Here is a 25,021-nt window from a genome sequence, read left to right as displayed (position 1 = left end):
GAGGAGGAGGAGGAGGAAGAGGAGGAGGAAGAGGAGGAGGAGGAGGAAGAGGAGGAGGAGGAGGAGGAGGAGGAGCGCTCTCTGCTCCTCCATCCCCCATCGTAAAAAACGCCTGTAAGAGTCCACACCAGGAAAAGACACAGCCACACGCCACTGGCTGGATCTGTGCTCTATGCTTGTAGAGAATGGTCCCCTTGGTTCTCAAGTCTTATTTACAAGAAAACAGCTTGTACCTGTATCTGAAGAGCACAAGGCTTAGGGTATTGTTGAAATCCTATGCCCTATAACTAAAAATTCTCTCCTGGCTCTCAAGACAAATGGAACTGGAGACTTCTGGCAGGTCATCACTAGGAAAGATCCCAGATTTGGCCAAAGTGGCTCCCAAAGCTGAAAGGAGGTGCACTGGGAAGGGGACCCCTGGCCCTGTGCTGCAAACTCAGTGGGGAAGGAAATGTGGGCAGCTCTGACAGGTATCTGTAGACTGTGACCTACACAAGTGGGATGGATTTCTACGAGCTCTGTGTTCCTGGGAGATCTCCTCAGGGTCCTCAAGCCTTTATGGTCTCCCTCTTCTGTGGGAAAAGAGAAAACTCCTTTGTGGGAATCTGGTTTGTAAAGTGCTCTGATAACCTCCATTGCTCTCTAAGACCTGAAGAGAAAACCAGGAGGGTAGCATCCTCCTGCTTCAACACCTACTAACTTACCCAGGATGCTGGGCGGGGTGGGGGGGTGATGTGTTCCAAGGAGTGGGGGAGAAATGGGAGTGGGGAAAGAGGAGAGAGAGAAAGAGAGAGGGGGGAGGGGGAGGGAGGAGGGAGAGAACAAGCAACTATTATTGCAGCTCTACCTACTTCCCTCACTGCTTCTCTCCCTCCCCTGGCTCCACAACAAACCACCAGAGCCCCCTAGAAGCATCCGCATTTCTACCCTTAAACGGCTCCTTTCCAAGAAGGACTAGGGTCTGTTTCCCCGATGCGGGGATCAATGCTGTTACTGCAACTTAATTTTGTCGTTGCTTCTTTTCAAAGATTACTTGGAATGAATTGTTTCTTTTGTTTACTATCCAACAAACGGCTTCTGCTAATCTTATATTTTATCTCCCTAACATATGGAAAAGCTGTTTCTTCTAGCCAATCACAATAAAATGAAGAAAACCCCATTTTATGGAAAGGTATATATCACTAGTCTGTTGATCATTAAAGATATGATTACCAGTGAAAACCCTCTGAAGGTGGCACATTTATGCTTCCGGGAACAGATGGGGACACGCATTTTCCTTGCAAATACTTTTGAAATTGCTCTACTGGTAGCAGTATAAAAATGATATACAGATGCCGGGGCCTGCACGGCCAGGACGAGTGCAGCAGATTTACACAGTAAAGCCTTCACACGAAGGCTGTCAGTTTTGATTGATCTCTACTATACCTTAGGAACTTGTTGACTAGGTAGGGAAACAGTGCAAATAATTCACTGCGGCAAGTCAGATAATTCACACAGCCAATCGGTCTGCTTCACTTTCTGGCTGTGACATATGAGCCTTCCCTACAAAGATGTATCATTTTCTAGCCTGAGCAATATTCAATGTCAGGAAAGAAAAGGCATTAAAGCCACACAAAAGGAGACAGCCTACTGCAGGACCGCAAGTTGTTTTGGTAATGGGGGCCAGATCCTGCTGTATGATAAAAATGACCAGAGTGTTCAAGCCCAATTGTCATTATCATATTGATTTAAAAAAAGTTCATCATAGTGCAATTTTGGGTTTAACGCCAACAGATCTGGAAAGAGCAAAGAATTATCCCACAAAAGCACACCATTCTTACCACAGGGACGTTTCCCTGTTCCAGTTCATTGATAGAGTTGATTAAGTTTAAATGAAGCAGACACTGGATAAAAGTAAGGGTATTGACCACTGGGCATCGTGATCTGTGCTTGAAAGACCCTGATACATGCAGAAAAGCAAGATTCGCTAAATGCTCTAATCTTCAATCAAATCTTACATCAATACAGACAAAGTTTGGTAATGAGAGATTCAATGAAGCATGCGGGAGAAAGAATTAATCCTCTTGGTCTAAACTGGCTGCAACTTTGAAGCCTGCTCTGAAGGAAAGACAGTTATCTAAATGCTAAATAAGAAACTTATTGTACTTCTCATGGCATGCTAATCTTTTGTCTATTTCATCTCTATTATGTGTATGCTCATAGACTGCAGTTGTCATGGTGATTATATCTAGCCACACTCAGGGGATGTGGTGAGAAGCCAGGCACTGAGGTGGAAAGGACCCCCACGCAATCCACAATACAAAAGAGAGAGAGAAAGGGAAAGAGAGAGAGAGAGAGAGAGAGAGACAGACAGACAGACAGACAGACGGACACCAGACCCTTCCCAGCCTTTTCTTCCAGGACTAAGGACACTGAGTCCAGAAGAATAAGCAGGTGCCACTAGTGCGGCCAGAAGCCCGTGGTAAGGAATGGCTCAGGCATCCCTCCCACCTCAGACCTGGTCCCCTATCCAGGTTCCTAACTTGTAGTTTAGAGCTGGCTTCCCTCTTCACAGATCCCCTCCCTACTGCACATCCACTACTGGGAGGAACCGATGGCTGGAACCATCAAGAGCTCTGCCAGTAGGGTAGCAGTCACTCATGGCCTTAGGAGAGGGTGGCAGGTGGTGGTGGAGGGATTAAGTCATCTGAGCCTCACTGTGTGTGTGGGGGGGGGGACGACTGGAATACTTGAGGCGTGGCCCACACAAGGAACAGCCATGGCAGGAGGTAAAAGCTACAGGATCCCAGGGCCTTGGTGAGCAAAGGTGACCCTGAGCCCTTTATGTGTTTTACAAAAGTTGCCAAATTAAGACAGGATTATAACTGCTCGAGTCATTGTCGGGGCTTGAAGGCTGGGAGCCACAAATATGCCCCACCAGTATTGATAAAAAAAAAGCTTAAAAAGGAAGAAAGAGCTAGAAAGTAACATGTACAAGTCTTATTAAAGAGACGAGCCACAGACAGGTTGTGAACTTGAATCACTGTTTGAACTTTAATATGTTCATTAACAGGATTTGCCCCTCACTGCGAATGTTATTACTTCCCTTTGCCGCTCAGCAACAACTCCGGGTGTAATGAAAGAGTCTGGCAAAAGTTAAATGCCTGGTAATTAATTCATTTAATTGAAAGGGGGACAGGAAGAGAGAAAGGTCCCCCTCAGAAGCAGAAGGCAAAGGCTGTAAGGAGCAAAAGGCTGCAGTCTGCATGGAGGTCTCCTCCAAAAGGCTGGCTTCTGACAAGGCCCTTCAGCCAAATTAACGCCACAGTCCCCCAAAGACCTTCTTCCCAACGCTGTCTCTGCTCCAAACCCTCTGTCCAGGTGTTATCCAGGGACTCTCCTGGATGATCTGTTATGGTGGCACAGATGTCGATATAGCCTCATAAAACAGTCTTTGGCTTTCTCCACACACGTCCCTTGGGTCAGGCTGCTGATAGCTTTATGGTTCTGGCCGAGTGAAAGGGGCTGGTACAAGTATCTTGTGTGCCCTCTGCAAGGCACCGCCACCATCCTGCCTTCTTTCTTCCTCTCCCCATCCCAGCAGGTAACTTCACTAAACTCAGAAGATGGTGTCTGAGAGCCACCTCCCTGGCTCAGCAACAACAAGACTAAGCCAGTTTGGTTTGCCTCTGATGTCACAGCCTACTTTTTTCCCTTTGTCATTTATCTCCTTCCTGTATTTGTTGGACACTGCATATAACCCCTTCCACACACATCTTCCACAGCACGGCTCAGGTACCTTGGAAGCTCAGCCCACGCAGTGAGCATGATGTCACTCTTGCAGCTAATTAGAGGACATCAACAGTCAGGTGGTCAGCAATCGGTCAGGTGACTCTTTCCTGTTAACCGCACTTAGGATTTCCTAATATTTTAAATAGTGAAGTCCAGATAATCAGTGCAATTTTCTTTAGAAATATAATTATCTACCTTGTATTCTCTCACTACAAACTACTATAAGCATAAAACAAAAGTGGAGAATAAGAAACAATAAAAAATTACATTAGAATCCCTATTTCTTGAGTTTGTATTTTTAAGTTAAATAGTTTCTTCACCCCAGAGAGAAAATGAAATTTTATCATCCAGATTAAATTAACACCAAATAATTTCACCAAAGTTGCCTAGTTTGGTCCTCCCCCATTTATCCCAATGTATCTTTTATAAAAAAACACTAACCTCAAATTCCAGACTACTGTAATTGATCTAGTCTCCTGTCTTCCTTGACACTAAGGAAGTACACTCTCAGAGTAAACACCAGACAGAGGGAAGCAGTGGCTGTTTTATAAGCTGAAGCAAGTTACAGAGCTTATAACTTTGGGGCTGGAGAAATGGCTCAGTGGTTAAGAGCACCAACTGCTCTTCCAGAGGTCCTGAGTTCAATTCCCAGCAACCACATGGTGGCTCACAACCATCTGTAATGGAATCTGGCACCCTCTTCTGGTGTGCCTGAAGAGGCTATGGTGTACTCACACATAAAATAATAAATCAAAAAAACTTCATACCTGTCAGTGTCTAGATATTGAGTGAGCCCAATTTTCCATGGTTACAGAGCCATCATAGTTTTATTCTGAACAACTAACACTAAATATTACAAGTCTACAAGCAAAGCAGAACAAATGGACTCTACTGACCCTCGAAACCCACTGCTGACCTCTAAACAGTGAGGTAGTTTAAGGTGCCGTAGCCTGACAGCATCCTGTCAGGATTCTGACCACACTCACTCAGGGATGAACTCCTTCCTTTATCTGACAGTCTTCTGAATGCCGAGATTAACTATTCTAAACTTCCACTGCACTTGAAAGCCTTGATAGTTCTAACTGGCTATTAATAGCTCCAGATCTTTAAGTTAGCGTCAAGCCTTCTCCATCCTTAGGCAGCAAGTGGCCTCTCTGTTGATCTTCCACTACTTTCCTACAGGAGGCACTGCAGCTTTTTAAGAGAATAGCTCTCCTTGCCCCTGGAAGCATCGCATAAATTATTTACCAAAGGTACCAGGCACCATGTTCTTCCATTTAATCCCTTCAATATGACAGGCCAGGCACCACGGCACCCACTGTAAGGATAGGAGCTGAAGTAAGTCAGAGCACGGTTTTAATCCGGCTCTCAGCAGAGCAAGGGTGCTGAGGCTGGTGAGCCTGTTTTAGGAGCTGGTACTTCCCACACTCCACTGTGCTGTGCCTGCCTTCCAGACATTATCTACAGTGCCTTCTACTCCACCTGCCCCACACACTAGACATAGTCCCAGATATGTCTTGATGCCTGGGGCTATCACTCTACTCCTTGGTCGACTGCTGAGCCCTTCAATATACTTGAGAAATCCCCTGGCACTAGTTTTACCTTTACTGTCAGTTATTCTTTAAATAAATCCCTCTAACCATGGCATTCGCTTCCTATAGAGACTTTGCTATTTGTGAGACGTTGTCCTCTCTGCAAACATTACCACTTTTGGCAACCCTTCCCTTTGTGCCAACAATCCTTAGGAGTACATACTCTCTTTATTATCATTTTGTAGACAAAGCGGGGCTAAAGGAGATTACGAAGTTCACCAAAGGGCTGAAGAGATGTCTGAGTGGTTAAGAGCACCAGCTGCTCTTCCATGGGACCCAGGTCCAATTCCTAGCACCCACACTACAGCTCATTATCAGCTATGATTCCAGTTCCAGGGGATTCAACACACTCTTCTGGCCTCCATGGGCAGTAGGCATGCATGTTGGACACAAACATACATGCAAGCAAAACATCAATACATAAAATAAAATGAGAGAGAGAGAAAGAGACAGAGAGAGAGAGAGAGAGAGAGAGAGAGAGAGAGAGAGAGAGAGAGAAATCCACTGAAGCCATTCAGCTACTGAGTAGAAAGCCTAACATTCAAATACAGACTGGCTGACTTCCTCTCGAAAGCTGCTACATTGTACTGGCTCAAACACATCATTCTTCATACAGTGTGAACTAATGAAATGTCACTGTGTACAGGACACTCAGCAGACTTTTAGGAAATTCTGCTCTACTCATGACCTCTGAGATCCGGGGGCTGCCTTTATTCCTCGGTAGGTGAGATCTGACACTCAACAAAAAGGCAGACAGAGACACACTGTAGCACAACACAGAGAGAGACACACTGTAGCACAACACAGAGACACACTGTAGCACAACACAGAGACACACTGTAGCATATCACATTCTCCCTGTTTTTCTAGGAATCAAGCTCTATGGAAGGAAGCCATGATCCTCCCCAAATCTGCAGTGTTTCTGAGGGAGAAAGGGAATTTACTCTTCCTATTGTATCTTTGTTGTCTTCTTGGTACCCAGAGGCGAGTAAGAGAATGAAAACAAAAGACACAAATTGTAGGGGTGGGGTGTTGTTGGTTTTGTTTCATTCTGTGTTTTGAGATGAAGTCTCTTGTAGTCTAGGCTTGCCTTTAACTTGCTTATGTTGACAAGGCAGGCCTTGAACTCCTATCCTCCTACCTATTCTTTCCAGATGCTGGAGTTCCAGCAGATGCTAACATCCTGTTTGTCTGTTTTTAAATGGCCTAAAACTCTTATCTCTGTAGCAGAAAAAGGCTGTTGTGGCAAAGATGCCAACACATGTTACTCGGTCCCGTGAGGCAGTGTGTAGGACTCAAGCCAGTCTCTTGCTCTCCACATCATGGATGTGCCCATGGGCTTCAAAGAGCTGTTGAGGAAAAGAAACTTTGACAATACAAAGACAAGATCTAGAGACCTGCACAGCTTTTTCCAGGACTGCCTCTTCAGCACTTACTGCCGAAGGTCTGGACCTGGGCTCTTAAGGAAGCTATTCCATTTCCTTACACATGCAGGTCTTTATGAAATGTACAAAAAACAAACAAACAAAAAGTCAATGACCTCTCAATATGACGAGGTAGTTAGGAATCTGAGGAAGGAAGGGCAGTGACTGTGTTGTATTAGTCACCTGTCTGTCTAGTCCTTAAGGAGATCGCTGTTCTCCCATGGTCCTCAGACCACTCTGTCACCATCATGTATAGTTTGTTTCAAATACCTGACAGATTGAAGTCAACAAGCTTTACCTCAACTTACAAAGCCTGTGTTTCACCACACAAAATTCTATACACCCACAAGAGGAACGGACTATCTTTCAGGAAAGTTAAAATATGTCTCAACTATTAGAAGTGGGACATGCTAAGCCTGGTCTCCATTGCTGAGCCCGGACTTTCTTCTACCTGGTATTTTGCAATTCTTAGGACTTGCCTATTCTATATATTTAAGAGCTACTTGTGAATTCTTGTAAACTTTAAGTCACTAACTTCTTTATTTATCATCTCACCACTTACCTTACTGTGAAGCTATAGAAACTATGAACTTTAATATTTAAAAGCATCCAGTTGACTCAAATCTGGAAAGAGGCAGACATAGTGGTCAGGGTTCCTGAAAAGAAAGGCTAAAATCACTTCGAGTATTTTCCCACTACTCACATAGCAGGGGTTGGGAGGTTCTAATGCTTCCCTGTGCTGCTAATAAAGGCTGCTTTGTTTTCCTAATGGGCAAACAGCACATGGTCTTTCCACAGAAAAAAATCTGGAGTTGCACCTCTTTACCTCGTTCACTAGCCTATTAGGTACCCAGCCCTGCCATGTGGGCTGGAATAGTGTATGTCCACAACAAAGTGTATCATAGCAGACATGAATACAAGTTCAAGATTTCATATGAAGCTGCAATAGGGACCTCATTTTTGTCTAATTCATATTGGTTAATCTTCAGATCCAATCTGATTTGGGGGAAAGAGGGGGAACTTACTTGTTCTTTTGAAACTGTTGTGAGTTTCTTTCTCTGTTGGCTGACTTCCTAGGTGCTTGAGCATCCACATTTGTAACACGATGTTTAAACAGAAAAGCTCCTTCATCTTTGTCTGGCTCCCTTGTCCTTTCTTGATCACTGGGTATGGTGGTTTGAATGACAATGCCCCCCCTTCCCCATAGGCTCATATGTCTGAATACTTGGTCCATAGTTGATGGAACTGTTTGGGAAGGATTAGGAGGCGTGGCCTTGTTGAAGGAGGTGTGTCACAGGGTGAGAGGAGGCTTTCAGGTTTCAAAGTTCAAGCCAGGCCCAGTTACTATCACCCTCCCTGTATGTGTAGTGTGGGGGGGTGGCGGGGGGTGTATGCACCTGCAACTTGCTGATCAGATGTAAGCTATCTGCTACTGCTCCAGTGCCATGCCTGCTGGCCCACCACCATACCTCCCACCAAGAGGATCATGAACTAACCTATAACTTGCAAGGGAGCCCCTAATTTAATGCTTCCCTTTGTAAGTTGCCTTGGTCATGGTGTTTCACCACAGCAATAGAACAGAAACTAAGACACTGGTATTTGTATTAATTAGACTTGAACACTGGTTAAAATTCTTACTCACCAGTTATATATTTTTTCTTCTAATTAGATTTTTATGCTTTTCTTGGCTCTCTAGTCTCAGTTGGAGTTAGCTATGAACTATATATACAACTTCTAAATTTTTTCCCTGAGATTTAGGAGAGCAAGTCCTTCCTTCAAAAGAATTAAACAACTTCAAAACTGTTCTATCACCTGTGTCTTTTCCTCCCCACAGACTCCCTCTTCCTCTGCTATCTTCTATCCCTTCTACCACATTCTGGTCTTGACTATCCCAAGGGTTTAAACTCAGTAGGTTAGGAGTTTTAGACTTCTGTGGATTTTGTAGTAGGTAAGATGATATTATTTATAAAACATAATGATTACTACCTATGTACTTTATGGTTTATGTTGAAACAAAATTAAAAATTATGAATGGTTTAGCTCACAATTTAGACTCACTTGTAGTCTAAGGATAGCTAAGGATATTTTAACTTCTGTTCTTTTATAGTTTATAAATCCTAAATTTATCCAATCCTATTTTACCTATGAGATCGTAACCTTTTAAAAAAAATCCAACTACTTATTATAAAGTTTTAAAAATCAAGCCAGAATCACAAACACTCATGAAAATCCAACCGAAAATCTCATGTATTTATTTTATTATTATTTTTAGACAGGCTCTTATTACCTCACTATTCAGGAACTCACTATGTAGACCAACCTCACACAAATCCACTGCCTCTGCCTCCAAGGTGCTAGGATTAAAGGTGTAATACATCTGGTCCAGGCAAATTCTTCATACTATAGCTTTCTGAAGCAATCTGTCTCCACAGCATATACCAATGTACTGCTATACAGGTACATGACTCCTAAATGAATAATTCATTGACAATTAAAGACAATTTATAATTCCAAATGAGTACTTCTCTTCAAACTGTCCCTTGGTAACTACTCTTATTCCAATGATGATGCCATTCTTCAAACTATATTGGTAAACTAACTGTAGAACTAATTTAAAAGCTGCCCAAGAAGGCAATCCAATTGTCTTTCAGTTTGTTTTGAACTCAAATGATACTACTCTGGTTTGGTCATATACTTCTCCTTCAAGAACTAAAGGAAGATATGACTTTTCAAAGTTTTTAAAAATAAGATGTGCTATGGGCACAAAATAAACAGTACCTAATAAAGAGCTGCAAAAGATGTTTGAGTGACAAGCTTCCAAGATAGCTAGTTGAATAAGAACACATCAAACTATGTGTATAGGTTCTGGTATAGTTGTTGAAATACAGACATTAGTTTACAGTCATATCTTGGTTATAGAATTTCATCAGTATACCACAGTGTTAGAGTTAGGAATAAAATTATTACTAACTTCTTTCATTATTGGATTTAACAACTTTATATTAAGTTCACCTTTCAGATTTCATACAAAATGTTTTAATATTCAAGGATGAAGTTGCTGTTTAGAATGATTTCAAGCCTTATCCAAGAGAAAGTGTAACCACCAATCATTGGAGCAAATGTACTGAGTATGTTTTCCATTTCTGTTAAACCAGTTGACCTTAAACTGATGTGTGCATGACTATTGGGATGTGTTTTGTTTGCATGATTTGATTGTGTGCAATTTTTATTTTGAGTTGGTGTTAAAAACAAAGGTAAGTGGCTTCAATTTTAACTAAAAGTTAGAGCTTCCAGTGATGTGTAACTGAGCAGTCCAGCACACCACATAAAGAACAAAAGCATTAGGAAAACTGCATTCTAAAATAGTTAAATGAGTCTTAGATGCTCTTAAATCATGTAAGCCTTTTAAACTTTGTTTACAAAGTTTGAGGAAGCAAAACTCATGGTTGTGAGGGGATAAGCTGCAGAAAGTTCTCTGATTCCTAACATATTTTATTTCCTTGGTCAGCATAGATTTGCCATTGGTATAAATTTTTTAAAAATCACAGTTTTTAGCTCCTTAATTCCTTGGGTTTTTTATAACCAGGAAATAATGTTACATTTTAACAATTATTAAATGTTTATAGTGATCTTGCACATTGGCGAAGTTGAACACAGTACCTGTGATGATCAAAAATCAATAACAAAGAACGGCTTAAATGGAGGAAAAGAAAACTCTACTGTGGTCAGTGCTCATGGGGTTCACTTGTAAAAGTAACTCCACAATTGACATTTCCCAGGATTTGGTCCATGGAAATACAACCCTGACAACCACATGGCAAACCCAAAACATTCACATCTGAGTTTGAGTTTTCCAATTACTCCAGTTTTAGGGAACACTTGGTCTCCTAGAACTCTCTTTAACTTACTGTGGACTATTTAGAGGTCACATAACACCTGCCTGCCTTACTTCTTAAGAACGATAAAACAAGAAGGCACCTTCCTCCTTCCTACAGGGGCTGTTGTAAGTACTTTGATAAATATGTACAAAATGGTAAATGTTCCTATTTCGTTCAACATTTTGAAAGATGTCAACCAAGCACGAAATATTTTAAGTGTGTGAATTAAAATGCCTTTTACCGATAGCCTCAGATGTTTCCTTATGGGATACTGTGACAAGAACTGGTTTATGTATTATCGGTCTTTCCGGAACGCACAGATATCACATTTCATAATAGCATGGTATAATGGTTGCTGTCAAAGTCGCCACAGAAACATCCCTGTCCTAGAGTGACATACTGTATTAGCGTGACAGAAGACTAAAAACAACAGAACAAAACCGAGCACCTGAGGAGAGGGCCGGTTTGGGACACACTGGCCGACTGAGGGACAGCCAACCGAGCTGAAGGGACTCCTTCCTTCTAGAAGGAAGGGGTTCCTTCTAGCGGAGCGTCCCTTAGGCAGGGCTGGGGACCTTCGAGCGCTCGCGAGACGCCGAGGACAGCAATTTTGCCCAATCCCAACCCCATCCAGAAGCTCGGCCTTTGGGTCCGTCTGCTCCGCCGTCCACAGACCCGCACACACGTGAGCTGGGGTGGCCCGGTGGCGACCCCGCGGTGGGCAGGGGCAAGGGCCTCATACCCGGGGTGGCCCGGGCCAAGCACCCGAGGTTCGGGGGCCGTGGCTCCGGCCCTGCCGACCCGGGTGAGTCCCGAGACGGCTGAGGGCCCGGCGCAACCCCGAGGCTGCGCTCGCCCCGCACCGCCTTCCCTCCCGCGACGCTCTGCTCCCCCGACCACACGCGGGGCTGCCCCGCGCCCGAGCACCCGCCCCAAGCAGGGTCCCGGGGGCCACGCTCACCTCCGAGGCCCGGAGCCGCCGCCTGAGCGGGAGACAGCGGCCGGGAAACCTCGCGCCGGGCAGGCGTCGCGCCGACCTCGCCGGGTAACCGAGCAGCCTGCGCCGCCTCCGCGGAAGGGAGGCCTCTACTGTCCGGCAGCGGAGCTGCAGCGCGTGCGCCGCCGCTGCCAGGCCCAGCCTTCACGACGACCACGCCCCACGTTGGCTCCGCCCCAGGGCCTGCCTCTCACTGCTCAAGCTCCACCCACCGGCCGTCTCCACGCGGGTTCCTATCCTTCCCAGCCTCCCAGCCCGCCGGGTGTAATCGGCCCTCTTCTGGAGATGAACGTGAAGCGACGTGGAAACCCTTCCACCAAAATGAGCTGTGATATCCTTTTGATGGCTATAATTTATTCCAAATCGTCCCTGGACTGAAACGATCAATTAGCAGCCCGAAACGCACTGTGAAGTAAATTGTCACACTCCCTATTACAGGATGGTTATCATATATTTATAAGGTGTGTTTTCTGCAATCAGAACCAACAAGGTGTTGAGCGATCAGTCATAAACGCACTTCTTCAAAAAAAGAGAGAGGGAGAGAAGCTTCAGCATTGTATGGCAGGGGAGAAAAATCCTTATGACAGTTATCCCTCCCTCCCTAGTGATGCTTCCTCTGGCAACTGGAAAGAGCAGCTCTGCACCGACTTCTCTCAGACACTCACCGCCCCGGAGCACCGGGGGTTGTGAACTAGCAGAAGAATGGTAGTCCTCAGAGGAGAGGTTTCCCTACTGTGTACACACAGACTGGGCAGAAGGATTACTCTTCGCATTCCCTCCCATCCCCTGGAATCTTTCCAAGTGTCCAATCTTTACAAGCAACAGAATGGTTGCGTTCCACCCACAATGACCCTTCTTCCTCAGGCCTCAAAGTCTTGTCCCCTCTCTACTATTTAGGTGCTGGTGTTCTGTAGAGGTAGGTGCTGGGGCCATGTCAAGTACCCACTATGGGGAGCGTTATATTCTGAATTGGAACCTACCAGAACTTCATCATCACTTATAAACAACCATGGCAAACAGAAAATCATAAAATAATGGCCCAATCTGGATCAAACCATAGAGACATTGCTGTTTTCTTTATCGTTGTTTGGAATTTTCAGAACTATATAGATCCAAAAATTCTGAATTTCCCTTAACAAATTTTTCAGTTATAATCATTTTTTGCAAGGGTCCTGCTTTGCATCCAACTAATGTTCTTTTTGCTTGAAAAACAACCCTAGAGACACTTAGATTTCTTACAAATCCTGGGTTTCCTTTGCAATGCACCAATTTAAAATGTTGAGAAGACTTAGGTACCCAGAAGTCTACCTCTGTGGTCACAAATGTGATCATGCACAGTAAGTCAGCGACTGTAAGGGGAGAGGCAGAATAACTGGCACCTTCCCTGCAACTGATGAAGAAAGACTACCTAGAAAGCCAACGGGCATCTGGATTGCAGGGTGCCTGGAGCTGTTAGATCACCCTTGGTATAAAAGGGGTTTCCATAGTCCTCTCTCAGAAAACAGTGTGACTAGGGACTCGTGTTTCATTTGAAGATTCGCACAGCAAGAAGCCAGCCCACTACCTTCCCCTGTGCTGTCACTGTTACTAACTTCATATGCATTAACTCCTTCTAATATTATTGAGCACCTAGTCCCTGCCAGGCACAGTGCTGTAAATTAGTTTGTTTAATCCCATCAACAGTCTTAACAGAAAAGATTTTCTGTCTTTCCAGTGACAAAGCAGAGGCAGACACTAAGTAATTTATCAAAGGTCATGTAACTCTTAAGTGATACCCTCAAACCAAGAGAAGACTGTATTAGCTCTTTGTTGCCTTGACAAATACTTAGGGAAACTAGGGAGAAAATGTTTCTTACCATTCATAGCCACAGAGGGTTAGAAATGTTTCTTTTTGTCCTAAGCCTCAGAGGGTTGCCCGGGCTCCACTGCTGTTGGCCGGAAGCCAGGCTGCACAGGAGAGCAGCCTAGTTCATGGTGGTCAGGAAGAGATACTTGGGTGCTTTTCAAAGGCATGCCTGGTGACATCCTTCCTCCAGCTCAGTCCCACATCCTAATACTCCACTCCAGTACTGAAAGATATAGTCCCTACCACCCTCCGAAGGCAGTCACCTGTTACCATGACTGCAGGAGCAGGCCTTTGAAACAATGCTTTTGGAGTATCCAAACCCTGATAGTCTTGAATGTCCTCACCCCAATAATAAAATATCCTAAAAATGTAAAATGGTAATGGTGATTGATTGATCTTTTTTTTTTTTTTCTTGAGTTAAGGGCCTCCAACTTAAGTGATCCTCCTGCCTCATCCTTTTCAGTGCTGAGATTATAGATATGTACTGCCTGGCAAATTTTTAAAATTTTGATGTAGTTTTTTTTTGGTTTGTTTGTTTGTTTGTCTGTTTGTTTGGGTTTTTGTTTGTTTGTTTTGTTTTGTTTTTGCCAAACTATTTTAGTGGGATAAGGATAAAAGGAGGAAGGTGAATTCTGGATGAAGTGTAAATAAGAAACTGGGAGGCTGAGGCAGGAGGAACGCCGAGTTAGTAGTCAGTCTGGACAACATAGTGAGTTCCCAGCCAGCCTGGGATGACTTTCTTCTGTGTTGGGGTGGGGGTCTGAGAATGAATGGATAAACTGTTAAACAGCTACTTGCAAGAGAAAGCGTCAGTGGAAATCCCCTGACCTGGGAATGTTTCCTCTACTTTCTTTCTAAGTTCTAGGATTTCTTTTACTGAGTTATCACATGCTATACACCCACATCGCTTTAGCCAAGGTCTGTAACAGCTACTAAGCTGGGGAGAGGGGAGAGCCTTTAGGATGCAAAGAAGAGCATTCTGGGAAGCAGCCACAGCGGAAGGCAGCACAGGCCAGAGGCCCTTGTCCCAGACACTCTGCTCTGAGAGTGAGACTCAGCTTCCTGATGAACACAAAATTACCACCATCGCTAAACTCTCCCTTAATAGACTTGTAAAGATCTGCTCACTACCTTCCCCCTTCATGTAGAATTTGTAATCAAGAGCCCAATTTTGTCATTTGGAAATACTAATTACCTAATCACGGCATGCCGCATAACGTACTTGTCTGCCCAATTAGCTAGGACAATTATTAAAATTCAGAGGCCTAATTATGTCTCAATTTAATGCTGGCAAACTTGCATACAGAGCAGTAATTAAAATCCTCTCTTTCCCTCTGCCTTTAGGGCACAGGATGATTAGGCCCTGTCAGGGGGTGTGCTGATCCAAACCAGCGAAGCGTATTGTGCACCATGACCCTGCATTGTTAAGTGTGTCAACATATTAACCTGAATTCCCTTCAGTCTCCACATAATCACATTTGGTGCAGGAATAAAGGAGCTAAAACATGAAGCATTTTATTAAAAAAACATAAATTCTTTTTAATTAATGCTATGAGGGTTCTGGTGAATTCCAAGCTTGGAAAGTGCTGGAAGCCATGACTGGCTCATCTAATTACTAGCAAATTTGCTCTCATTATAACTCCTTAAAAAAAAAAAAAAAAAGAAAGAAAGAAAGAGAGAGAGAGAAAAAAACCTCATTTAATGAAAATTATTTTGGGGTATTAGAATATATTGGGGGAACCAAGCTCCTCAGCTACCAGTAATATAGTTGAATACTAGCTTTGCTGAGAGAGCACAAGTGAATGCCAGCTTCCAAATGGTTCAACCCAAGACTGCAGGCACCGAGGAGCTATATACTTTAATGCTTGAAAGATGTTAATCAGAGTGGAAAATTAAAAATCATAATATTGAAACAAATTCAAAATGTTTATCTTTGGAGCTCTTAAAGTTTGATGTCTGAAAGCCAACCAGCGTGAGGAGACCTTCACACTGGGAAAGTCCGTGATGCTTTGGAAACCCCTCAGCATGCTGAATCCCAGGCAGCATGTCACCCCTGTGAATTAAGGAGAGGTACAAGCCCCACTGAGACTTCTGAGCTGCGTTCTGAGTTCTAGGTTTTACTCACTGTGGCCTTTTGAGCTCATTTATATATTAAATCAATGGTTCTCAACCTGTGGGCCTCGACCCTTATGAGGTCAAATGACCCTTTCACAGAGATCACATATCAGATATTTACACTATGATTCATAACAGTAGCAAAATTACATTTATGAAGTAGCAATAAAATGATTTTATGGTCGGGGGTCACCATAACATGAGGAACTCTATTAAAGGGTCATGCATTAGGAACATTAAGAACCACTGTATTAAGTGAACGAGGGACAATGTTCAATGTTCTAGCCCTAAATAGCTTATTTATAAAAGGTTTGTTACATTTGCTTCCAAACTTTTCATCACAAGATAGAGAACAACATACAGACACACACACACACACACACACGCACAGATACACACACATACATATACATACACATACATACACACAGATGCACACAGGCACACAGGCACACAGAGACACACATAACTGTGGTGGTTTGATATGCATGGCCCAGGGAGTGGCACTATTAGGAGGTGTGGCCTTGTTGGAGTAGGTGTGTCACTGTGGGTGTGGGCTTTAAGACTCTCATCCTAGCTGCCTGGAAGCAGTATTCTGCTAGCAGCCTTCAGATGAAGGTGTCGCCAGGCAATGGTGGCACATGCCTTTAATCCCAACACTTGGGAAGCAGAGGCCAGCGGATTTCTGAGTTCAAGGACAGCCTGGTCTACAGAGTGAGTTCCAGGACAGCCAGGGCTACACAGAGAAACCCTGTCTCAAAAATAACCAAAAAAAAAAAAAAGGAAGAAGATGTAGAACTCTCAGCTCCTGGATGCTGCCATGTTCCCACCTTGATGATAATGGACTGGACTGTACTTCTGAACCTGTAAGCCAGCCCCAGTTAAATGTTGTCTAAGAGTTGTCTTGGTCTTGGTGTCTGTTCACAGTAGTAAAACACTAACTAAAACACACACACAAACACAGACACACACAGATACACACAGATACACACACATGCACAAGCACACATACACACAGAGACACATAAGCACACACATAGACACAGACAAACACACACACACACACACACACACACTGTGGCAGATTGAGTGAGAAAAATGCCCCATCATGTCAGACATTTGAACAGTTGGTCCCCAGTTGGTGGCACCATTTGGGGAAGTGCAGTCTTGAGGGGAGGCAGCACGCCACTCTGAAATAAAACCCCCTCGTTCCACCTCCAGTTCACTCTGTCTGCATCATGCTGGTTAACATATGAGTTCTCAGCCACCATACCCTCTCCTTGCTGTCATCCTCCTTTGACATGACAGACTCACCCTCTGGAACTGTAAGCCCAAATAGCTGCTTTTTTCAGTGTGTTTTACCACAGCAGCAGAACTGTAACTAGCACACACCCTTACATCCCCAGAGTTCTCTCGCTTGATCTTCGCATCTCATGGCAACCTTGTGACATAGTAGGCCTCCTTTTGGTTATATAAATCTATTGAGATAGCTGTCCCAGGATCACGACTCGATGTCCCAGTTCCCCATAATAGGCAAGGCAAGACTGACCTAGCCACAGACACACATGTCTTCAGACCTAGGGCTGTAGATGAGAAGTTAGGCGGAGCTGTTTCGTTTGGTTAATCTCACATTGAGACCATGGGTGATGCTATAGTATGTCATAAGATGGAGTCTATGCTCCATGCTGGAGGGTCCTCCATCCTCAGTCAGTAAGCATACAACATGCTTAGTCACATTGGCCAGATTTGCCCATTTTCTCCCTCTTTTACCTTTTAAAAACATTATGTGTATGTGTGTATGTGGTGTGTGCATGTGTATTCTCATGTTCACACATAGGCGTGTGTGTGTGTGTGGGAGCCAGGCTTCAGGTATTGTTCTTTGTCAGTATCTACCCTATTTGTTGAGATAAAGGTCTCCAATCGGACCTGCTGTTTATGGATCTGTCATGCATAGCTTGGAGCTGGAAAGGTGGCTCAGCAGTAAAAGCACTGGCTGCCCTTGCAGAGGACCCTGCACCCACATGGAACCTCACGACCATCTGAAACTCCAGTTCCAGGGGATTTGCCACCATTTTCTGGGCTCCTTGGGTATTACATACATGTACAGGCAGGCAAAACACTCAGACATGTGCAAAAAAATAAATCAATCTTTATTAATAAAGAAGGAAAGGAAAGCAGGGCAGTGAGTTCCCAGGATCCTCCTGTCTTTGCCTCTCCAGCACTAGAACTGTAGGTGAGCTGAGCACGCCTGGCTTTTCAGGAAGGAGCCGGGAATCACTGTCCTCATGATGGCATAGTAAGCAGTTCCTTTGCCCACTGGGCCATCTCTCTAGCTTCCTCTCAATGTTTATATTCTGAAATTATGTATAGCTTCATCTGAGTCAGCAGCAGAAGGTTCCTTCCCCTGGCCTTGCTGGGGATATCATGAGGTCTGTTTAAGGACAGCTCTGGCTGGTCCCTCACCTTCAAACACAGGTGCAGACTACAGATAAGTCTCTACAGAAGCTGATTGTCTAGAGCCAGGGCATGCCCTTAGGTGATCGTACAATGAAACCAGGGGGTTCAGGCTGCCCCAGCCTCCCGAGGAGTGTGCCCTATGCCCTATGTCTTGAAAATGGCTTTGCTCTGAATCTCCTCGGATGGCAGACTGAAGTGCAAATCTGTGTTCTGACTTGTCCCCGTTCCTGTCAGCATGTTTTCCTCTTGTCAGCAGCAATTGACTGGTCAGGCTCACCCCGTACAGCAATTGTAACAGCTCATTGACAGACCAGTGACCCAGCTGGACCTGATAATGGAAAACTATTGATTTTTGTGGGTTCCACGGATCTCAAATGAACGACCGATGTAATGTCATCAATTGTCTCAGACTCTTGATAACCCAGGGGGAAAAGTTTCAGGGTTGCCTGGATTTTCTGACAATAGTGTTTCAAAATCTCCCTGAGCATCAGGAAGCAGCAGCCCATTTCCTGAGTGGTTCCCTTAGATGATCTCCATTAGTCTGTCAGGCTTATAAATACATTGTCAAACTGGGGGTTAGCAGTTAAGTAGTTAAACTGAGACGGTAGACATCACCAAGTAAAGAAACTTATGAGGAGAGCTAGGGAGGGCAGTGTTAAAACATGTATTTGGTTTTGCAATGTTAAGTGTAAAACCCGGGATCTTCCGCTAGGTAGGCATCTTACCAATGAGCTACAGCACCTGCCCCTCCCATGTGTTACAAATCTGACACAGGAAAAAGGAAGAGTTGAGAGAAACCCAAAATATATTGCTTCTCGAACATCCTGATGAGTGAAATTGTGACAGAACCATTCCTTCTGCTTGTCTTTGTTAATTTGCTTGGGGTAGAAAGAAAGTCATGCAGCCATGCATTTAGATGTCTTGTATGGGGTCTAGAAACAATCACTTATTTAGTTTTGATTTTCAAAGCTTCCTTTTATCTTATAAAAGCCATCAAACAGGGGCTGAAGAGATGCCTCAGCTGTTAAGAGGCCATTGTTCTGGCAAAGGAGAATTGAACCCTTGTTCAATTCCCAGCGTGGTGGCTCTTGACCATCCATAACTCTAGTTCCAGGGGATCCCACACCCTCCTCTGACCCCCTCAGGCAGCAGGCCTGCATGTAGTGCACAGACATACATGTGATCAAAATACTTATACTTGTAAAATAAAATAAATAAATCTTTAAAAATTAAAAAAATAAAGTAAAAATAAATCCATCAAACATTGCTTTGTGCATTTGAAATGATTATTTCTTTTTAAGCCAAATAAGCAAATTTTTCCCAGTAGAAAAATGGAGAAAACCATCTTCTATGCTGAATTCTCACAGATAGAATGTTCGATAATGGCCTTTGTCAAAAGGAGTGCCCCTTACAAAGAAAGGAGGGAAAGCTATTGATCCCCAGTGTGGACCCCATGCGTTTAGTTCTCAATCACTTGTTGTGAGAACATAATCACCTCATGTTCCGATCACATCCAGACACTGTAAAAAGATGGTTCTCAGGGAGCTATCGGAGCAGATCACAGTCTGCAGAGATAACAGACTCACCTCTGAGGCTGTGGCTCAGAGGGGGTTGGAGAGAGAAGTCTCAGTGGGGAACCAGAAGACACAGACCTCAGGGTGATAAGCCGAGTGTGGCAAGGCCTCATTCACAGGGTTCTGCTGTCTTCACACTCTCTCCTAATGGTCTCTTTATGGCCTGTGATTACTTCACCCCTAAAACACTATACCTGATCTTCCAGGGCCACCAAAGCCAACAACACTCGCTGTCTGTCACTTTGTAAAGAAATTCAAGGTGGAGGCCTAAAAAGAAACGAAGCCGGACGGAAGACAAATTCAACAGTATTCGTACTTTTATAAACCATAGGGTACGTGGTGAAAAGAGCTCGAGATTATCTGATACTGCCATGTAGCTTACAGCACTAGGTCAGAGGTTGGGTCTAGGTAACCGAGGCTCTGGGGCTCTCTGGGACAGTACAAAGTATATATGATCCAACAGCAAAAAAGACCTTTTTAAGTTGTTTACATCTATTGAATTTGTTCTTTGGAAATTTCACACACATACAATGCATTTAGGGGAGTCCTTTTGATGCGACTTCCCTTTTTTAAGCCTTAGGAACCAGTTTTCAAGAAGCTGTCCTGACTCTACTCCCAGCTTTCTCTGGAGCTGTGTTTCAAGTCTATTCCTGAAGGTAGTTGCTGTAAGGTGAAACATGTTGTAAGTCTGACTTGGTTATTGAGTGACTCTCTACTCATCCTCTGGCAATAGACACAGTTTCCCCAGAGTACACTATGCCTACAGATCAACTATCTGGTGGGGTCTCTGTGAACAAGGAAGAAAATGGGACACATGAACTCAGAATAACTGTGACTTACAATGGCTCTTCGAAGATGCTCTTAGAAGATACTTGCTTATCATATTTCTTAGGGCACCATATGATAAGCAAGCCTGAGTCACACGGAGGAGGACCAAGGTACCAGTGAACTGCGTGGAGACCTGACTGGACCTCCCCTCTCTGTTACAGACGGAAAGGCACACCATTGACCCACAAGAAAGGACCAGAACTGCTCCTCTGATCACTGCCAACACTTTTAACCAAAGAGTCTTAAGAGAGAAGGCTGGGCATGGTGGTATACACCTCTAATCCCAGCACTTGTGAGGGAGAGGAAGGAGGATCTCTGTGAGTTCAAGGCCAATTCCAGGAGAATAGGGCTAAATAAATAAATAAATAAATAACAAAAAAGGTCTTAAGAGATTGATAGTTGTTTTAAGGCTGTAAGATTTGGAGTAGTTTATTACACAGCAATAGGAACTAAAGCACACTAGTGTGGGTCGAGAATCAAGAGAATTTAAATACAAAGGCACCAATAGGTTTAGAGTCTGAACCCTCCTAATGCTGAGACCCTTCAATACAGTTTATTTTTGTTGCTACTTCATAACTCTGATTTTGATACTGTTGTGAATCATTATGTAAATATCTGATATGCAGATGACCTTAGATGACCCCCATGAAAGGGCTATTCGACCTCAAATGGGTTGCAACCCACAGGTTGAGAACCACTGCTTCAAACTAAAAGAAGGCGAAAGGCAGATTATACGAACAGCAAGCACATGACAAGTAGGATTAGTAAAGTAACGTCAGACTAAAACAAACTCTCATCAAATTCCATTGTGTCTTCACAACAATAGAAGGGTCAGTTATCAGAAAAGTTTTACAATTGTGTATCAAAATTAGAGTTTGGAATTACACTATGCAATAACTGCTAAAACTAAAGAGAAATAGAATATTTGGAATTTTAATTGGAGATTTAATATCCTCTTACAAGTAGGCCTTGTCCAAGTCATAAAGAATACAGAAGAAGTGATGGCACAGTCAAACCGTGTTGACACCACTGGCCTGTATGTAACAACAGTATCCTCTGAGGTAGAGTCTGCACTGCCTTCAAGGACATGTGGAGCACTCACCGTGGAAGATCATATGCTAGAACATAAGAGATGTCTCAATAAATCTGAATAGACTGAAATCACACAAAGCAAGTTTCTTGAGTAAAATAAGATAATTTGTAAAGGTCCCAATATTTAGAAATTAAGTGACAAACAGCCGGTCCTTTGTATTAGGGCTTATGTATCTTGGACTCAATCAACTGAGATTTTAAAACATTTGAAAGGACACTGTATCTGTGCTGAACATACAAGATGGGGGAGGGGGGCTGGGTTATAGCTCAGTCGATAAAGTCCTTGCTTGGCATCTGTGAAGCCATAGGCTCTGTTTTTAGCTTCCGTATTCCAGGTGTGCTGGCACAGTACATACCTACAATACCAGCACCTGGAAATCTGAGGAAGAAGGGTCAGAAGTTCTGAGTCATATTTACCTACATGGGACCCAGTATAAAAAAAAAAAAGCATATGCGATTACGTGCATATACTACAATATGACTTCTGCTTTTGTAGGTTAACTTAGTTTTATTTATGTGTGTGCTTGTATTGTGCCACATGAGTACAGTTCTTTTAGAGCTGAAGAGGCATTGGCTCCCCTAGAGTCACAGGTAGTGTGTGAGCGGCCTTAGGTGCTGGTGACTGAGCACTGAACTCTTTAACTGCTGAGTTGTCTCTCCAGCCTGTTACCTGTGTTTCAACAGTAGCCTGAATGAATGGTTGAGAATACGCTGATAGAAAACAATAAAACACAACGGCAGCTTGTAGGAGCCAGGTCATGCAGGACAGTAATTTTAAACAAGAGGTTAAAGGTCAAGACAGCAGGGAAGAACTGGGTCTGAGAGCACGCCTCCTCCACTTCACTGAGATGGGATTTACACACAAAACAATCCAGTTACCCACATACAGGAGTTTCTGGATTAACCTGTGTCCCACTTTCATACTCAAGGTACAGAATGCTTACCCCCCAAAACTTCCCTTCGTCTCTCTGTAGTCGATGCACCCACCTCGCCCCTGACACACACTCACATGGTTTATGAAATTAGTTTTCTCTATTCGGTACTCTCCAATAAACTGGAACTGTTGTTCAGGGTGTGTGTGTGTGTAAGAGTGTGAGTGTGCATGGGCATGTAAATATGTGTGTGAGTGTGCATGTGTATGAATGTGTGTTGTGTGAGTGTGTGTGAGTGTAAGATTATGTGTGTGTATACACATGTGTGTATGAGTCTGCATGTGTGTACATGTGTGTTGTGTGAGTGTGTATGTGTGTGTAAGAGTGTGAGTGTTATGTGCATATAAGTGTGTGTGTGTCCATGCGAGTGTGTATGTGTATGTAAGTGTGTGAGTGTGCATGTGTGTGAATGTGTGTTGTATGTCTGTGTGAGTGTATGTGTATGTGAGAGTGTTCAGTGTGTGTTCCTCTACTTGTTTGAAATTTCCATTTTTGCATGTATTAGTAGTCTACTTTTTCCAAATACTATTCCATTGTTTGTATAAGCCAAATTTTGTTTATTTCTTGCTGGTTAGTGGACATCTAGGTGATTAACAGCTTTGAATTTCCATGAACAAACCATCTGTATATATGTGTGCACAAATGTTTGTGCAGATATGTTTTGTTCCTTTTTATATCATGCTCATAGGAGCATGACTGTCATGGAATGCCATGAATCATGGTCAGATGTTTAAAATAAGCTGACAAGATGTTTTAGCAAGTGGCTGTGTTGTTCTACATACTTGTCATCAATGGGGGTTCAGCTGTTCTGTACCTTGTTTATTTCAGCCATCCCGATGTGTGTGGTTTGGAATGACCTGCCCAGGACATTCTCTAACATATCTATCCACCCAGCTCCCTGACTTTCAATGCCAGCTGGCTAAACCGACTCACTTTAAGCTGTCACCTCTGCCATCGTTTACACACTCAGGTTGCTCATGGATATTATTTTGCTATATATATGGGTGTCCATTAGGTTGCTCCTAGTTTGGAGCCATTATAAGAAATATCAACTGTAAGATTCATCTACAAAACTTTGTGGGTTGATGCTTTCAGTTCTTTCTTTTCAGGGAACCAACAGTCTTTCCTGCAAAGGAAGGTTTTTGTTTCACTCCTACCAGCAATATATGAGGTCTCTAGTTTGCCAAGACTCTTTATTGTCTTTTTAAATTTTTTAATTTTAAAACTCAAACCTGTGCATTACCTCACTGCGCAAACAGGACTTGCCTATGGGGAAATGTTTGGGAATTGGTTCTCTCCTACTATTTTGTCCTACGGAGTAAACTCAGGTGGTTGAGCTTGGCAGCCAGAGATTCTTTATTGCTCCCTTTAATTCTATTCAGTTTCTTCTTGAAATCTGAGATCCTGTTACATATACCATATGCTGTTTATATTCATGTTACTCTTGATGGCTTGATCTTTTTTCCTGCTTTGCCTCTAATAACAAGTTTCTGTCTTCAAGTTTAGCATGTCTGACATTAGTGTATGCTCCCCTGTAGCTGGTTTCTGCTACTTAGCTGGGTTCTTCTTTCTTCCACCCTTCTCCTCCTCCTCCTCCTCCTTCTCCTCCTCCTCCTCCTCCTCTTCCTCCTCACATAGCTGCGCCCCTCAGACCAGTGGCATGCTTAGTGGTGTCCTTCAGATCTCCAAGGTTCCTTTCACTTCATTTTTAGATATAATTTTCTTTCTCAGTTTCCTCAACTGATCTTTTCACCGATTCTTTTTCCTGCCACCTCAATTCTGTGAATTTTTTGTTTTGGTTATTGTATCTTTCAAGTATAGTATCTCTGTGTTTACTTTTAATTTATTCCTTTCAGCAATGTACTGTCTCTAAGACATCGTTCTCACACTCTAAAACATCCTTTAGAAATGGCTACCTGTGAACATCTTTAAAGTAACTGATGTGAAATTTCTACCCCGAAAGTCCGATGTCTTCTTGGGACATTTCCTGTTGTTAAGTTTTTTTTCTAAGCACAAGTCATCTCTTTCCTGTTTTTTTGCATGCTTTGGAAATTTGTTGCTGGAAGCTGGACAAGTTGGTAAACATGTTAGAAAATCTAGTTCTCCCTTTTCTTAGAGTCTGTTGATTATGGTGGCAGGTGTTTAGTGACGTTCTGAACTAAGCCACGAAGCTGTATCTCTGATGTTGGAAATAACTGTAGTATTTTCTTAGTTTGGTGGTCAGTGCTGAGACTCTTAAATATGTGGAACAGAAGCCCACTTGTCTTTGCTGAAGGAGTTGTGATTGTGTTTGTGTCTGTTTATTTCATGTTTAGTCACAACTTGTAAGCTGTCAGGCAGTTACAAATTCTCCCTTAGTGGGCTAAAGAGATGGCTCAGCAGTTAAGAGCACCAGCTGCTTTCCCAGAGAACCAGGGTTCAGTTACCAACATGACATGAGGCAGCTCACAGCTTCGTAACTCCAATTCCATTTAATGAAATAAAACTTTTAGATCCTTCTTAGGCCAGGAAGTTG

General features: G+C 43.4%; 1 long non-coding RNA gene across 1 annotated transcript in view; it reads right to left on the bottom strand.

Annotated features, from left to right (window-relative positions):
* Positions 1–11,731, bottom strand: part of LOC114633779 — a 20,231-nt gene extending 8,500 nt beyond the window's left edge. Inside the window, exon 1 of the long non-coding RNA XR_003713235.1 lies at positions 11,627–11,731. This is a non-coding gene — a long non-coding RNA (uncharacterized LOC114633779). The remainder of the gene's footprint in view (positions 1–11,626) is intronic.
* Between the last annotated feature and the right edge of the window lie 13,290 nt (positions 11,732–25,021).

This window comes from Grammomys surdaster, unplaced genomic scaffold, assembly GCF_004785775.1.
Source record: "Grammomys surdaster isolate TR1022 unplaced genomic scaffold, NIH_TR_1.0 751, whole genome shotgun sequence".
Lineage (NCBI taxonomy): Eukaryota > Metazoa > Chordata > Mammalia > Rodentia > Muridae > Grammomys > Grammomys surdaster.
Note: the sequence above shows the minus strand (reverse complement) of the source record. Positions and strands in the feature narration are given on the sequence as shown.